This window comes from Struthio camelus, chromosome 1 (assembly GCF_040807025.1).
Source record: "Struthio camelus isolate bStrCam1 chromosome 1, bStrCam1.hap1, whole genome shotgun sequence".
NCBI classification, from domain to species: Eukaryota; Metazoa; Chordata; class Aves; order Struthioniformes; family Struthionidae; genus Struthio; species Struthio camelus.
In genome coordinates, this window is record NC_090942.1 from 204,928,400 (window position 1) to 204,945,120 (window position 16,721).

At 43.9% G+C, this 16,721-nt stretch overlaps 1 long non-coding RNA gene across 3 annotated transcripts in view; it reads right to left on the reverse strand.

The window, feature by feature from the left end:
* Positions 1 to 497: 497 nt before the first annotated feature.
* LOC138065609 (uncharacterized) overlaps positions 498 to 16,721 on the reverse strand; it is a 35,491-nt gene continuing 19,267 nt past the window's right edge. Inside the window, exons 2-4 of one of the 3 annotated variants that reach the window (XR_011138706.1) lie at positions 6,935 to 7,135; positions 6,130 to 6,286; positions 498 to 6,032 (exon numbers count right to left, since the gene is read on the reverse strand). This is a non-coding gene — a long non-coding RNA (uncharacterized lncRNA). Of the gene's footprint in view, positions 6,287 to 6,929; positions 7,136 to 16,721 lie in introns of all 3 variants that reach the window. The other 2 variants (XR_011138707.1, XR_011138705.1) reach the window with 2 other exon arrangements.

The following is a 16,721-nucleotide window of genomic DNA, read 5'->3' on the forward strand; positions in this document are numbered from 1 at the left end:
GGGCCTGCTATTTTCTGAAACAGTAGGCATCGGTAAGACAGGAGGGAATTCCTTCCAGTTGCTTTGATCCTCAAAATCAACTGTAGTCTGTTGTCTAAGCCATACAACATTTCCAGAAAGAGCTTTTACTCACCTCAAAGCAGTTTGCCATTTAGACATGCCTCTCTCTCTTCTTTGACTTCTGAAAAACCCTAGTCAACTCATTCAAATTAGACGCTTAACTTTTAGACAGCTTAAATAGTGTCTGAGGCTGTAAGAAATTCTAGTTATACTCATAAAGCTTAGATCATAGGAAGAGTAGAGTGTCTTTAATAAAATGTGAAAATGCTACAATACTGGTTACAGTCTAGGGCCCAGACCTTACAAATACTTCTGAAGGTGCGCAGCTTACATAACCCCTGGGAACTTCCCACTGATGTCAGCAAAATGAATCCTGGGAACCGAGGTACAAGTATAAGTGTATGCAGGGTTAGGAAGGTGGGGTATATATAGAAAATACTAGAAAATTGTCTTTGCATTTGCCTTTTTTCCCAGAAAAGCCCTTGATATGAGGAAATTGTTTAAAACAATTTTATTTTCTTAAGACTAAAAAAATCAAGTTGGAAAAGAAAAAAATAAAAGGAAAGCTGTACTTTATATGCAAGATGTTCTCTTGCAGTTAGCCAAATGAAAAAGAGGATGTCACCATATGAGTAATAGCTAAATATAATATGGTGCTGAATAAATAACCACTGTAAATATAGCTATCTTCACAGCGGGGGAAGCCTTAGCACAAATAACAGCAGGCTAGCTGACAGCCAAAGAGATGACAGCATTTCATTTCCTGACACAAGTCTCTGTTGGAGTGGCTGTGGTCAGTAAGGAACTGTTTCTAATACGTTTGGCTGGACCTTGAATTTAATCTGTTGACTGCTGCCAGATTTACCGGGTAGGCTTTAATGGTCCATCGATTTTAATGAACTCTTAATGAACATAGCAGATTATAATTCGGAAGGCCACCAGGAACAGAGAAGTGAGAGTATAGGCAGTGATTTTTTTTTATTTAGACAGCAGCAATGGGAAAAAGGTAGCTTAGTTACATGTAAAATATTGCTATTCTCTTGCCATATCATCTGAGCATATAGCAAATATAAAACCAAAATACCTCTCTATGGCTATCTTCACTGGAAATAATTGTCCCCCTTGCCTACATATAATAAATAAATAAACAAATAAATTAATTAATTAAACTCCCTCCATGGTTATAGGCTGGCCAGGAAAATACATACTGAAAAAAAATGGGTTAAATGCCACTGTCTTAAGAATATAAAGGCAGACCACAAAAGAGAACAAGCTTGTCCGCTTCGACTGTCATATCTACCATCCCTGCAGATGGATTTCATCTGATTAGCTCCTCAAAAGTTACCCGTGTTCTGTCCTGAGCCAATTATTTCCTCAGAAGAAATCATACTGCCTATCTTCAACATGTCTCTTCAGATAAATGCATCCCCAAGCTCCCAGCAGGGAAGTCCCCCAGCCCCTCAACCCCCTTCTTCCACTTTTGTGAGGGTTTAGGAAACCTGGACGCATGAACCTGGTGCACGATCCATCTACAGTAGGCTGTGAAAGCAAAGAAATAATGGTAAAACCAGGCAGATGGCAATTTTGAATTCCTCCTCGTGTACATCACTGTGTCAGGGTAGCAGGCATTGTTCCTGTACAGGAAGGGGGGTGGATCACTTTCATACTGCCAAAACATTGTCCAGAAGGGCAGTACAGTATAATCACAAAGGACCAATAGTTACAGCATTGTAAAGCCGTATGCACTTCTTCCCCTATGTACATATTGCTTTTCGTGTTCAAGAAAGATAAATTCAGCCCACTGAAGTGCAGAGTATGCATCTAGGAGGAGCGGGGAACGGAGAGATGATCGTGTAAGAGCTGACTGGAAGAATGTGGCTTGTTTAACCTAGCAAAATAAAATCTAAGAAGAGAAACAGTTTCCATTTATGTGTAACATCAGGGGGTAGACATCAACTGGCAGAAAACCTGCAGGGTAGTGCTAGCACAGGAACAAATGAGTGTAAGAGGGCCGTGAATAAATTTAAGCAGAAAATTAAGCCATATCTAACCATAAGAATGATGTCCTGGCAACAGCTTTTCAGTAGGAACAATGGGAGCAAAAACTGAAGCTACTTTTAAGATGGATGTCAGTATATTTAAGAAGGGAATCGTATAATATGATTGCATGTGATAGCAAGGTACTGAGCCTGATGAGTGCAAAAGTTCCTTCCTGGCCCATGTTTCCAATAGTCAATAAGGTGTGGTACTGGTTTCACGATGCTGAAAGGATACAGTCTCTGGTTTCATGCACAATGAATCCTTCCTAGACAGAGCCTGGTTACATGACGCTGAAAACAGAAAGGGCAAGTCCTCCAGAAGCCAAACATCCTTGGGAAATCTGCAGAAACTGCTAAGTCCTTTTTTAATTAAAACTGTGTTTCCCAAGTGTCACTATTTTTGAAAGCTGATACATGCTGAGATGAAATTCGTCAGTTCTGCATTCATGTGAATGTTGTTCAGCTGGAGATATAAGGAAAGACAATGCCATCTCTGGGGAGCTGATGAATGAGAAACACAATGGAGACTTATGCTAAGGCAAGTCATCTTGAGGGCACCCAGCGTCACCATCAGACTCAACGTGTGGGCTCATAAAACTCCTCAGTTAAGCTTTCAGAACTCTGGACTTCACAACATTAGAAAGCCTGTGAGAAAAGCTCTCCCTTGGATCTCATATCCCTTGCATTGCTGCTGTTGGGAGGAATAAAAACAGCAGACAAAAATCCTACTTTTTTAGCACCTCATTTTCTAACGGTGGCCAGAACTCAAGAAGGCAGAGATCGATAAAATTGAAAAAAATTGTAGAAAAAAAATAACCAAAAGACTCAGGATCTGTAGAAAAGATAGATGGGGCTCATTTTGAAAAAGGAAAGTTCTCATTTGGAAATCTGAAGAGAATTCCTATTTTCTCTGAAGGGCTTTACCCCTCCTAATGTAATCCTTTCTTCCATATGAATTTCAAGGAAGTCCGTTAAGTGTAGCAATCAGGATAAGATCAGAACTGTTTCAGCCAGCCAGCAGGCTTGCTCACACCAATATTTCCCGTGGCGGGTGCAGGGCAGCAGTGCAGCCTGCTGTGCTCCCTGGTGCGACCCTGGGTGCGGGGAGCACTCTCCTCCCACAGGGTCTGACACAGCTTGTCTGAGAGTGGCTCAGGCAAACATCCAGCCCTTGGGGCTTCTCTCTTAGTTCAATCAAACCGCTGATGCTTTTGAAGCTCTCAGCTTACAAAACAAACGCGTGAAATGTTCAGTACCTCCAAAACCACAGCAGATTATGGTAGCCTCTTAACAAATCTGAGAGATACTGGGGCAGCTCTTTCTACAGCTCTGTAGCCTGAGGTTCGCCAGCCAGCAGCCTTTTTCCCATGGCACCTGAGTGGAAGTGACAGTTCATTGTGACATACAGGATAGCGACCCCGTTCTCCCAGTCACAGAAGAGAGAAAGAGCATCCTTCTTCAACATGAGCACTTCAGAAATGCACAAGCCCTCAAGACTCAGGGCATTATTTATAAAACATTAAAGGACTCAGAGGTCTGGAGGCTTCAACTAGAGCTGGGAACTGGGAATGTGATGGGGATGTTGCTCTGCTCCAGATGGCTTCTGCTGGCCTGATATTGGTCCAAGGGACAGCCTCAACGTGGGGCTGCAGAGCTTCCACGCCGTTTCAGACCAGGGTTTAGGGCCACCTGCTGGCACACCCAGGGGAAATTCCTGTGCTCTCCGCCGACAAACACAGCCCCATTGGGGCCAGTTCTGCACTCAGCACGTTGCCTAGACCCTTTTAGGTGTCCTAGGTCCCTTTGCAGCAACATCACAGTACCAGCTTGCACAAATTAGATGTTGTTGGTCCTTTTAATTATTATAGATCTTCACTGCATCAGTTAAGGAAGTATTTTTAAAAAGTATATATATTTTTATATATATGTATGCATATTGTCTTGGTTACTTTACAGATTGCAGGCAAAATCTACTGCCTCTACGGTTTTCAGGGCCCACTCGTCCTGCAGTGCTCACAGACACCTTGTTGTTGTCCCAAGAGTGATACCCAGGCCATAGTTGGAAATACAGTCTGTGCAAGAGGCTGGAAAAGCTTCCAGCATGTTCGATCCTTCTTTAAACCCTTCCAGCAGAAAGACTGGGATGCTTCTTGTGGTTCCTGGCAAGTGGTTTTGGTGCATCTCAACATCAACATTGTTGCTTCTCCTGTTGGTGCATTACTACATCATACACATATGGATTAATTCACACCTGACATTGTCTCTGGGGTGGAATAAATAGTTCCTTGGCTAAGGAAACTCTTACGTGCTGTATGGATGTGGCCTATTTCAGTCCCAGCTGCCTTTAGCTTCTCCAGTCTTCCAGAGTAATCCCAACAGTCCTCACACTTGTCCGGCTGCTACTCACCCTCTAGCCATGCTGTGGCATCTGTATGCCTCAGCCCCAGGAGCACTTGGTAGCAGGTCGTTCCTGCCTGATCACAAAGCAGTCAGAGGAGGGCTCCCCTTTGTAGACTAGACCTTTGCAATAGGTCTTTGCACTGCCTCAAAATTAGCCCAGAACAGACCAGCTGGCTGGGAGCTGATTTGACACAAAAGCCTAGCTCTGAGGCAGGCCTTCACAGGGGTCTGCATGTCAGGGGAGGAGAGAGAAGGCACATCTGTGTGATGAGATGTATGCCTGCACTTGCTGGACTTTCCTTTTCCTACAAGCTGAGGCTGAAGTTGCTGCAGATCCATACAAGTTTACCAGGGCGAGCCCAAACTGGAAGATATCGCACTCTGGTGTCGCTCATACCTCTGCTCCAAGCAAGTAGTCTGGGCTTCCACGTGCAAATTGCAAAGTTTTGCTCAAGACACAGACCTTCAGGAGGCTGGGTGTGTGCAACAACCAGTTGAGGTCTGTGCTTCCAGGATGCGAGAAATCGTATGCCCCCACCTAGGCCAGCCTTACAGCCTCTGGGCAGTCAGTTATGAGCTAGGGAGAAGGAGATCTGGGTCATGGAGATGTGACAGGGGGGCTCTTGAAGGAAGGATGTTCTGTTCATGGCCATCTCTTCTTGTACATACGGCCATGCTGGCACTGGCCTTTTGGCTATTAAAATGTGGGTGGTTTGCAAGTCTTTTCATCCATCCCTGTGCCCAAGTGTGGGCTGGAAGGCTGTGTCCTCCTACACCCCAGACAGACAGCAGCTGTGGGAAGTGAGTCACCTCTCAATGAAAGGGCAGCATGCCCTGAGGGTCCCCAGGCTGTAGCCTGCAGGTATTCAACCTGTATGGTCCAGTGAAGCAGAAGGCAGAAAGCACCAGCCCAGAGCAAGCAAACCCCTCCTGCTGACCTCTTCCATCTCCAGTTTCGGATGTGGGGCTGCTGATCTCCTCCCAAAGACTCCTGTCAGCTTCACCTCCTGCCCCACCTTCCGGAGCATGGTGTTATCATATTTTTAATTTCTCTTCTCTTTTATGTCTGTTTTGTTTCTACCCTTTGTACTCCAGTACAGCTCTCCTGGTCTAATTCTCTTAGGAGGAACAGACCCAGAAGTGAGGTGTTGCTGTGACCCTGTTAATATATGGCACCAACAAAATCTCTCAGTAAAATCTGAGGGATGGAGAACAGAGATCTCAGTTTCCTTAATCCCAGTCTAGATACCATCAAAAAAGAAAACCCTTTAAATCCCTTTATTAAAGATACAGAGAAAGAAAGCAAATAGCTAATGCATTTGCAACCTATGATATTAAGACTCTTATTGCAGCAATATCCCTTATTCCCTTTAGTGAGGAAACTTTTTAAAAGGCCCAAATCCTACTGTGGGAGTCTTAGAAGGTGTTAAAGAGGGCAGCATGAGTCCTTTTTCTTAGGAGAGGAGGGACGTTAGCTGAGACGGGTTGGAGCGGCTGTTGTGGCTGCTGTATTTCAAGTCCAGTCCCTCTTCCCTGAAGGTAAAACAAGACAAGCACAAGCCAAAGGCAGAGAAAAGTGCAGGGCAGGCAACATGTGCAGCTTCCTTCTCTGCTGCTGTGTCTCACTTACATCATTGCAGCTGGGGACAGCACGCAGTCACGCTGGCCACGCAGGCGCCCTGCAAGCATATCTCAGAGGTGGCGATGCCGGCATTTCTTCTCATCTCACTCAAAACATGAGGTCTCACAGGCGTGTGGTAGGAGATTTCTCAGCCAGCAAAGTCAAACTTGAATGGAAAAAAAAAGGCATGGAGACAGGAAAGGACATGCAAAGGGGGGATGGCTGCAGCAGCTATGTTTTCCTCTCCTACACCATTTGAGGTCTGATTGTAACCATTAGGGACAGGGAGTTCACCAGGGTACCCCTCCGTGACCCATCATAGACCTTCCTGAATCAGATAGAGAAAGGTCGGCGCTGCCCAGTGTAGCTCAGTCTTTCTACAACAAGTGAGATGGGGAGGCATGCTAACGGAAAATAAGCCTGTGAGTACAGCCATGCTTCTGGTATTTTAACTCTCCCTAAAACACTGTTTTATGGACCTAAATTAGGTTGATGAGGAAAATGACCCCTTATTCGTCCAGCAATCTAGCTCAGTTTCCAGCGTATCAGCCTTGGCCCTTTCATTTCCTATTGCATTCCGTTTCAGTAGCTGCCATCATGACACAGTGAGATCGATAAGCCTATTATACATCTAATTTTGACAGGAGGGTGCTGTGGATCTGTGCTGTGGATGGTCTGAACATAAACAAAACTATCAGGGCTGCAGGCAAATACCCTGGCCTGGCCTGAGCAGAAGCAGATCAAAGAGGGCATGAGAAACTGCTGGATGTGACAGAAGAAATTGTTGGACTGAACAAAAACCGGCTAACCAAACCTGCTCTTCTGACCGTGCCATAAGGGTCGAGTCCACATCCGCAGTCAGGGGAACCGGGTGGGAGCAGGGCAGATGCTTTCCCTGGCCAGCAGCAGAGCAGAGAGGCATGGACAGATGGCTCGAGCATCCGGTACCCCGTGGTGGTGCCCATTCCAGGCCTGATGACATCGGCAGTCACCCCCTGCTTTGTAATAAGCACAGCTATATGGGTAGAAAAAACATATTTGATTAGATAATATAATTTCTCTGTGTCTGTTAGCTCATATAATAAAAAGATACAAACTCTCTCCTCAAATCTTATCATACTTTGACAGCATTTATAAACATTTAATGCAGTAAATGGATTGATCTTTTATTTTTTAACCTGGGAAACTTGGGGTGTAGGCTTATCCACAACTATACCTTCATTGCAGAAAGGTCTTAGAAAACTGAACAAAGCTGTGAAAAAAGTTTATTTTGTCTAGAACATAATAAAGTACATACATAAAGAGGACATTATAACAGTACAAATAATGAAAACTCTGACCAGGAGACAAACACAAATAACAGACCATGTACTGTGGAGCATCAGTCAAATTACAGACTGTGCACTGTAATGGACCTGTCTCTAAAATGAGTAATAATAATGGTTCACACATCTACAATAGCATCGTTCCCCAGTATCCACGCATAAGCTTGAGGAAGGTTCAGTCTTCACTTTAAATTCAACACAATGCATCTGCTGCAGTAATCCCTGCGTTTATCCAGGGTCTATTCCCCACTGATAAGAAACACAGATAACTTTTCCTGTAAAATGCAGCTCTCTTAAGAAACATGAGAGAGACCTAGCTGAAGCTTTGATTCTTGTCTGTAACTCTGCATGACATTTATCTGAAAATACAGCTCTGACTCAGGTACTGTATTCATCTGGGCTCAGTAGATTCTAAGCACTGAAGGAAACCAGAAAGAAATAGATTTTCCGGTTTGTTTACTTCAAAACTTTGATGGCATTTTTAAAATCAGTTTCACTGTTCCCCAGTGGTTTGTTTTCCTTTGGTAGTTTTTGAACATGAGGAAGAAAAAACATTTTTATAATAGCAGTATATAACTGCAAAGTCATAACTGGCAAAGGGGAAGAGCAACAGCTTTTAATTTATTCTTTCAAAGAGCATGGTTTTCAAGTTGACAGCATCTCTTTAAACTAATGAGACCAAATAAGAGGTGGAAAAGATGCAAATGCACTTGGAGAAAGTTAGGATGGCACTGATGACAATTAACTAACAATTATTAATTCCCCTGATACACATTGTAATAACAATAATTATGATTAACTCATTTTGTTTCACTGTGGAGGCTGTTAACATTTGATTTCCTGGGCTTTTCCTTGCAATTTACATGAATTACTGTCCACCTCCTGTCTAGTTTTCCTACTGAAAGGCTACAAAAATGAACAGTCTTCAATACACTCAACAAAGTGTTTTTTCAATTGATATCAAACATAATTGACATTGAGATATTTTCACTGCCTGTCTGCACCATCATCACACCTCTCAAAATAAGAGTTTTCTTGAAAGAAGGATATTCTTACCCTTGCTTTCAAACCTACTTTTTTAACTTGCTAACTCCAAAAATTGACTTATTTGCCACTGCAGATCCTGACCACTGTACGTAATTCCATTCCTCCTCTTATGAAGAAAGGCTGAGAGAGCTGGGCCTGTTCAGTCTGGAGAAGAGAAGACTGAGAAGGGATCTCATCAATGTATACAATCATCTAAAGACAGAGTGTCAAAAGGATGGGGCCAGACTCTTCTCCGTGGTGCCCAGCGACAGGACAAGAGGCAACAGGCACAAACTGAAACACAGGAAGTTCCATCTGAATATGAGGAAATATGAGGAACAAGAGGAAAAATTTCTTTCCTATGAGGGTGACAGAGCGCTGGCACAGGTTGCCCAGAGAGAGAGGCTGGGGAGTCTCCTTCTCTGGAGATATTCAAAACCTGCCTGGAGGTGATCCTGTGCAAAATGCTCTAGATGACCCTGCTTGAGCAGGGGGGTTGGACCAGATGATCTCCAGAGGTCCCTTCCAACCTTGGGCATTCTGTGATTTTGTGATTTCCTACTTGTTTCGTGTTCAGTTCTGCTGAGAGTCATTTACTGCCATCTGGTCCACCTCCCTCTGCTAGCTCTCTCAAGCCCTTATTCACAAAAGAAACCTTCCTCATCAAGTTGTTTTAATGAAGTGAATGAAGACTACTGATTTGGAGATCTAGAGCATTTGTCATGAACTATAGATAATCTGCACAAACAAGATATTGGAAGAAGAAATCTAAATTTGGTATTATTAATTTCATACATTTGCATAGTAAATAAATTGTTTTTTTTTTCCAAAAGTTTAGCAAAGGCTACCTCTTATGATGCTCATATCCATCCTGACTTACACTTGTTATGGAGAATTAATTCCATGTGGGAATTCCCTGGCTTATCTAGAAATGTTACAGGAGAAATGCCCTCAGAGTTCTCATATTGCAAATACTGACAGGGAAAGCTTCAGTTATTGCTATTACATCGATCTGGGACTTCTGAAGGGTGTTGGGTCTATTTTGGGAGCTTTAAAACTGTAGTTTAAAGAAATTCAAATCCAGAAGATGAAGGAAATACAGGATTCAAAGAGGTCTCCCACTGGATCCATATTTTTTTTCCAAAATGTAGCCCAGCTTTTGGAAGTATATTAAAAGCTCTGGTTCTCAAGCAGTGACTGGTAAACGCTGAGCTCAACCGGCTATTTTACGCATCCTCAAAAGCATATTCATACCCATAATTAACACAACTACCTCTCTTGTATGCTGTATATGTGTGCAATTAAATGCTCCTGGGACATTCTGCATCTAATTCAGATAGCACTACTGTGTCCCAGATGTTTCAGTCTGCGCGTGTATGTTGTCAAAGGCACAGGAAACAACAGCTATAGATAAAGCTGCAGCACGCTTTCTGTTATAAGATCCAGTTTTCAGTTGCTTATGAAATGTATGCTTTGCTGTATGTTCGTATAGGGCTATGAGGAGAAGGCCTCCACTGCTCTGGAGAACCAGCAGCACTGTTAGCCAAAGCTGCTTGTGCAGGAAGCACAAACAGTACTGATGAAACCTTCCTCCTTCTCCTCCTCCTCCAGCAGGCTCAATATTAAGCTGTCTCAGACACGCTTGCTTTTTGGCTTCCGCCTGGCTGATCCAAGGCCTCTGCTGCAGCTCAGCACCTTGTGAACCTCACCCATGGAAACACTGTGCACACCTGATTCTGGTGAGAGAAAGTCAGATTATGCTGTGAAATTCCTTTTAGGATAGCTGGCTTGACTTCTAGCAGGCCAATCTGCCTTGATTTTTAAGAAAAGCTGAATGCCTGTGAGGCAAGCCTAGAAAGCAGGTAGAGACAGAGGCAGATTTACCCCTCAAAAATTGAAAAACCCTCAAAAGGCAATTTCTTTATTTTCTTGGGCACCTTTTCTTCAGTAGGAGCCTGCCTTCTGGCATACCCAGGTTACTCATCTGTGCATTGCTGTGCTGCTGCCATGGTCCAAGTGTAATACCAGAGTGGACAGTGGCAGTCATAAACTTTGTGGGGTCTGCCACTTCTGGGAGCTGTAAGACCTCAAGCTCCCAGAGCAAAAGGGATCAGAGATGCTAAGTACCATGTACCCATCCGGACTCCATGCTGGACAGACAGATCAGGACAGCTCAGGAACCACCACAGGGTTGCTGTGCACCAGGACGAGGCACTGGGGCTATTGTTCGTTATCATCCCAGTAAGAAAGGCACTCAGGCTGTGTAAAGTATTACTTAAAATGCCATTTATTGGAGTGAACACTATAAGTAACAAGACAGTGGTGTAGATAATCTTACATCCCATCAGATGCTGGGAACCCTGAGCTGTGCAGCATCGGATGAACCTCCAGCCAGGGCATGGCATGCGGTGTAGATCCTGCCCATGGAGAGGTTCCCCAACATGTTGATCTTTAGAGCTCTTATAGGATTTTCTTAGAAGAAAACAATCTTATTCATCATTTCTACTCTCAAGCAAAAGGACGTTCACATGAGAACATGCTGCTTCACTTCAAGAAAGAGATGAGGACAGGTAGGTGGTGCCATCGCTGCTGCTGAGTGGGAGCTGCCCCCAAACTCCTCACTGTGATCAGCTGTCAAAGGCCATCCTCCACCAGGGATGTGCACAGGCCAGCATGGCCTGCAAGCCCAGCCATATATGCGCTGCAGCGCTGTGCCACGCAGTGCAGCATGGGCCTGCACCAGCTTGCGTTACCTGTTGCCTGGATCGTGAATGTCTAGATGTGCTGTGATCTTCCGGTTAGAATCACTACAAGGGCTCGGAAGACAGATTGTGCCAATAGATCTGCTTTGTAGACACAAAGCATGTATTTTACTTTCTTTCTACAAATAGACCCATCAGTTTCTCCAGGACTAAGTCTAATAAGCCTGTGATAATACAAATCAAGCACACAAACTCATGTGCATTCCACATGACGATTTTAGCAGAAAGCCTCATGAAAAGCAAAAATGCAATTATTAGTGTTACTACATCAGTATTTGCAAAGACGTTATCAGCGCACTACTACTTCAACACTGTACATGGATCTTTTCATGTCCTACAGCAAACCTCTCCAGGAGTGCCATGTCTCTCTTGTACTGGGGAGCCCAGCACTGGACACAGCACTCCAGGTGAGGTCCTCCCCAGGGCTGGGTAGAGGGGCAGGATCACCTCCCTCCACCTGCTGGCAACACTCTGCCTAATGCACCCCAGGAGACCATTGGCCTTCTTGGCCACAAGGGCACACTGCTGGCTCTTGCTCAACTTGTTGTCCGCCAGCACTCCCAGGTCCTTCTCTGCAGAGCTGCTTTCCAGCGGGTCAACCCTCAGCCTGTCCTGGTGCATGGGATTATTCCTGCCTAGGTGCAGGACCCTGCACTTGCCTTTGTTGAACTTCAGGAGGTTCCCCTCTGCCCAACTCTCCAGCCTGTCCAGGTCCCTCTGAATGGCAGCACAGCCTTCTGGTGTGTCAGCCACTCCCCCCAGTTTAGTATCACCAGCAAACTTGCTGAGGAGGCACTCAATGATCTTCTTCCAGGTCACTGACGAATAAGTTGAACAAGACTGGACCCAGGACTGCCCCCTGGGGGACACCACTAGCCACAGGCCTCCAACTTGACTCTGCGCCATTCACCACAACCCTCTGAGCTCGGCCATCCAGCCAGTTCTCCATCCACCTCACTGTCCACTCATCTAGCCCACACTTCCTGAGCTTACCTAGGAGGATATGATGGGAGACAGTGTCCAAAGCCTTGCTGAAGTCCAAGTAGACAACATCCACTGCTCTCCCCTCATCTACCCAGCCAGTCATTCCATCATAGAAGGCTATCGGGTTGGTCAAGCATGATTTCCCTTTGGTGAAACCATGCTGACTACTCCTGATTGCCACCTTCTCCTCCAGATGCTTAGTGATGACCTCCAGGATGAGCTGTTCCATGACTTTTCCAGGGACGGAGGTGAGGCTGACAGGCCTGTAGTTTCCTGGCTCCTCCTTCTTGCCCTTCTGGAAGACTGGGGTGACATTGGCTTTCTTCCAGTCCTCAGGCACCTCTCCTGTTCTCCAGGACCTTTCCAAGAGGATGGAGAGTGGCCTAGCGATAACATCCGCCAGCTCCCTCAGCACTCGTGGGTGCATCCCATCGGGGCCCATGGACTTGTGGGTGTCAGGTTTGCTTAAATGATCTCTAACCCAATCCTCTTCGACTGAGGGAAAGTCTTCCTTTCTTCAGTCTTTCTCTCTTGTCTCCAGGGTCAGGGATTCCTAAGGGCTGGTCTTAGCAGTAAAGACTGAGGCAAAGAAGGCATCCAGTATCTCTGCCTTCTCTTTATCCTTCATCACTAGGGCCTTTGCCCCATTCAGCAGCAGGCCCACATTTTCCCTAGTCTTCCTTTTGTAGCCAATGTATTTAAAGAAGCTCAGGTGCCAAGACAAGCTGTGACAGAGTCAGTGCTGGGAGGCAGCATGACCTTTCTCAAAATAATGAAGAGAGACTTTGAGAAATGTTCCTCTTGGATCTGGAGACAATAACTGCCCCCTGAGATGCTAAGAGGGACTAAAATTTGTGGAGGTGTCAGGCGACGTGCTGCTAGAGCATACATAGCAAGGAGGAACTCTCAGGTAGGTTTAAAGGAGAGAAGTGGAGACTATTCACCAAACATTAAGAACTTTGGGGAACTGGAGAGAAGACTACTAAGTTGTGCTAGCTGGAGAAATTCAGAAAAGAAGGTGAAAAGGGGAGGTGAAATACGAATTAAAGATGAATGTTCAGAAAGGCCTTTCTTTCAGGGGAAAGGAGGGAAGAAATTTGCTAATAAATTCCTGTACAGTTCATCTGTTTTTCTTGTTATTCTCCCTGATAATAAAAATGTTCCAGATGGATATGGTTAACCAAATCCCTTGAGGGGAAAGGCTTTAATTTCCTTCCTTTGCTTCTCTTCACCTTTGTCAGCACTGAAGAAGAGATGGGACCAAACCACATTCACAGAACCATTCATCATCAGCCCAGGGAAAGCTGAATACTTATGCAAATGTTCTCATTGGCAGAAAGACAAATATGTGCTATATGCCAGTGGGAGGGCTTTGCCTGGACTTTCTGCATATTAATTCCCATACTTGGTATTTTATGTTAAGAATGTGACAATAGGAAGGGTAGCATCCCTAGGGTGGGGTAGGGTATCAACACACCATAAATAGCAACAAGGTAGTGCCTGAGAGTAATAGGAGACACTTTGATATCACCTAATCAGTGCATATAAGAAGGTCTGAAATAGGCTAATTCTGGTCCCAAAGCTAAGGGTTCGTCTATTTAGATTCCCAGGAAAACTCATCTGACTTTATTTGTGAAGTGGAGTAGTATGAAACACTTGCATTCAGAATTATAGCTTTTGAAGGTAACATTTAGTTTCCTTCCGAAGGAAGAGTAGATCAAAGCTGCCACTGAAGGCAGATGGCCATCTCCACTTGAGAATAACAGATCTTTGTTTCCTGCCCTTGGAGCTGTGACACCCATCCCACATTCATAGTTTCCTTTTCCCTGGTTTCCAGCTCTTGGGCTTGGGCTGTTTCGCTGGTGTGCCATGCTTCTTCCGGGACAGCTTGAGTAGTACAAGGCGCAGGACTCTGGGAAAACCAGATTTGCTCCCTGACTGCCACATGTCCAGAGCTTGCTTTGAGATGGATAGGGACAGGATGGCCCCCAACCCAGGTATCTGGAAACAGAGATGAATCCCCTAGTTCAGAGGTTCAGCACTGAACACCTGGTACAGGGCTCTTCAGGGCATCCCTGTCCAGGCTGAAATGTCCCTTGGGCATGATGAGGCTACAAAGAGAGATCTTGGTGTAAAATCTGCAGATGTCTCATATTGTTGTAGTCCTTTTTTATAAATTTAAATATAATTGTCTAGGTGCCTAGACAATTGAGGTATTGATATTTGTTGGAGTATTCATACTGTATTAAATGTACTGCTTATTTATTTTTATAAGTAAGTATTTTATTTTTGGCCAGTTATGACAGCCATTTAGTTAGCTTGACCTTTACCAATACGAATATATTCCTGTGTCTTTTCATACTGGAAGGTGCTCCAGTAATGTCATTAATTTTGCTTTCTCTGAAACAAACCCCACTTTCTCACTTTTTAAACCAAACACTTGCTCTGCTAATGAAAAATCACTTGTGTCTCAATTGCTTCATTAATCACACGGATGTTCTGATATTTTGCATTTCTAACAAAACCTCTGCCTGCCATATCAACAGCCAGCTGATTGGTTATGTTTTCAGAGCCAATGAATGCTTTGCTAGAATACTGATAAACTTTAAGTTTAAAAGGTGAAATTAGATCATCTACATCTAATACAAAGATAACAATCTAGATTCTCAGCTCTAGAAACAGCTAGAACACAGACCACTTAATTTCACCCAGTTATCTCTGTGCTGGCTCTGGCAATCTGTATTTGACTCAGGTAAACTGCAGAAAGGCATATGAAGCCATGAAGGGATGGAGAACCTACCATTTCCTTCAATACTTTATTTCAATAGTTAATCACCTCCCTAATACATATTTGTGCCTTATTTTTCACTTAAATTCATCTAGCCTTGCTTTGAACCATCGTTTCTTGCTATAATTATAAAGTTACCATAGTTATGAGGTGAATTAAAGAGCATTTCCATTCCCAGTTAATTTTCCTCTTCAAGTCACCTTGACCTTTTCTTTGCTAAAGCTAAACTGATGGAGCTCTTTAAATTTCACAGGAAATGATATTTCCTCCAAATTCTACAACTTTTAGGGTATTTTTGCACTCTTGGGAACTTTTCATGATTCTTTTAATACACATGCACCAGAATCGCACATTGCTCTAGGCCTAGTCTAGCCAGCTCTGTACATAAAGATAAAAGGCACCTCTTTACCCTTACTCTTTACTTCCCTTTTACAGTGCCAAGAATTTCATTAACTCTTTCTGTCATAAAATGTTGAGTAGTTTATCTATTTTTACTCCCCTAAAGGCTTTTTAGAATTACGTCCTTCCAGGAACTCCAGCCTCCATCCTGATGGTAAACCCCATGCTCTTTGGGCCAGACTATAAGTGAAATATTATGGGGTGCGCATAAACACACTGCTCATGGCAAGCCTTGGAATTCTTCCAGGAAAACATAAATTTAGGCATGCCACTCCACAATCAACACAAGTTTATGCAGAGGTAAAGTCATCTTGGTTTCAAAAAACCCTGAGGAACTGATAACTTTCCAAAACACCGTTCTGGCCCCCCAGGAGCAGCACAGCCCCCGCTGTCCTTGGGCAGTGCTTTGGCTGCTGGAGCTGTGCACCCCAGATGCATGAGACACCCACAGCTCCTGCTGGGACCTGCCCCGTCCTCGGTACGAAGCGTGACTGCATCACCACGCTTTGCACTGGTCGGCGCTAGGACACATTCCAGCCCTTCAGCCAAACTTGTTCCAGGATCTGGAAAAGAATGTGAGATTTGCTAAGCCAAAATCTAGTGTTTTACGCAGAGATTTGGCACTTGCTTGTATAAGAAGAGACCTGATGTCCACTTCCCACTCTTAGAACACATGTAAATTTCACTGGAAGTGATTCATTAAAATTCTAAGTTGGTTCCTGCAGGAGGACCAGGAATCCTAAAACAAACCAAAGAGCTTACCCCAAACTGATCCCTGGACTATGGTTAGATTAATTTATGACAATAACGTTTCTTCTCTGTGCTGTAATCACTTCAATTTAAATGAGCAACAATAAAAAATTAATGAAATGTAGCTTTATCTAGGGTGGAATTATTTAGCATAAACTTTGATGAAATTTTCATAAGGTCCTAATTGATTTTGGCATATACATTTCATTGTCTGTCTAAAGGCCTTTGTCTAGTAAGCTATTTATGAGCTTTGGAACATTTTTTCTAGTAATATTTCAGTTACTCACCTTGTCTTCACTATAGTCCTACTTCTCCCAAGCAAATGACTTATCTCCATCAATCTAGCAGCAACCTCACAAACTTTTTTTTTATCTTTGCACTGGAAGGTTGTTAATTATAACCTCGAATAAGAGACTGCTGAATTACAGTAATCAAGAATTAGATTTGCTAGGGCTTTCCACTGATGCAGCTATACTGGTGTACTGAATATATATTCATAAAAACCACAGGCCTCCTAACTGTTCTGTGCTAGTGATTAGACAAGATTAAAATTTCATTGCAGCTGTG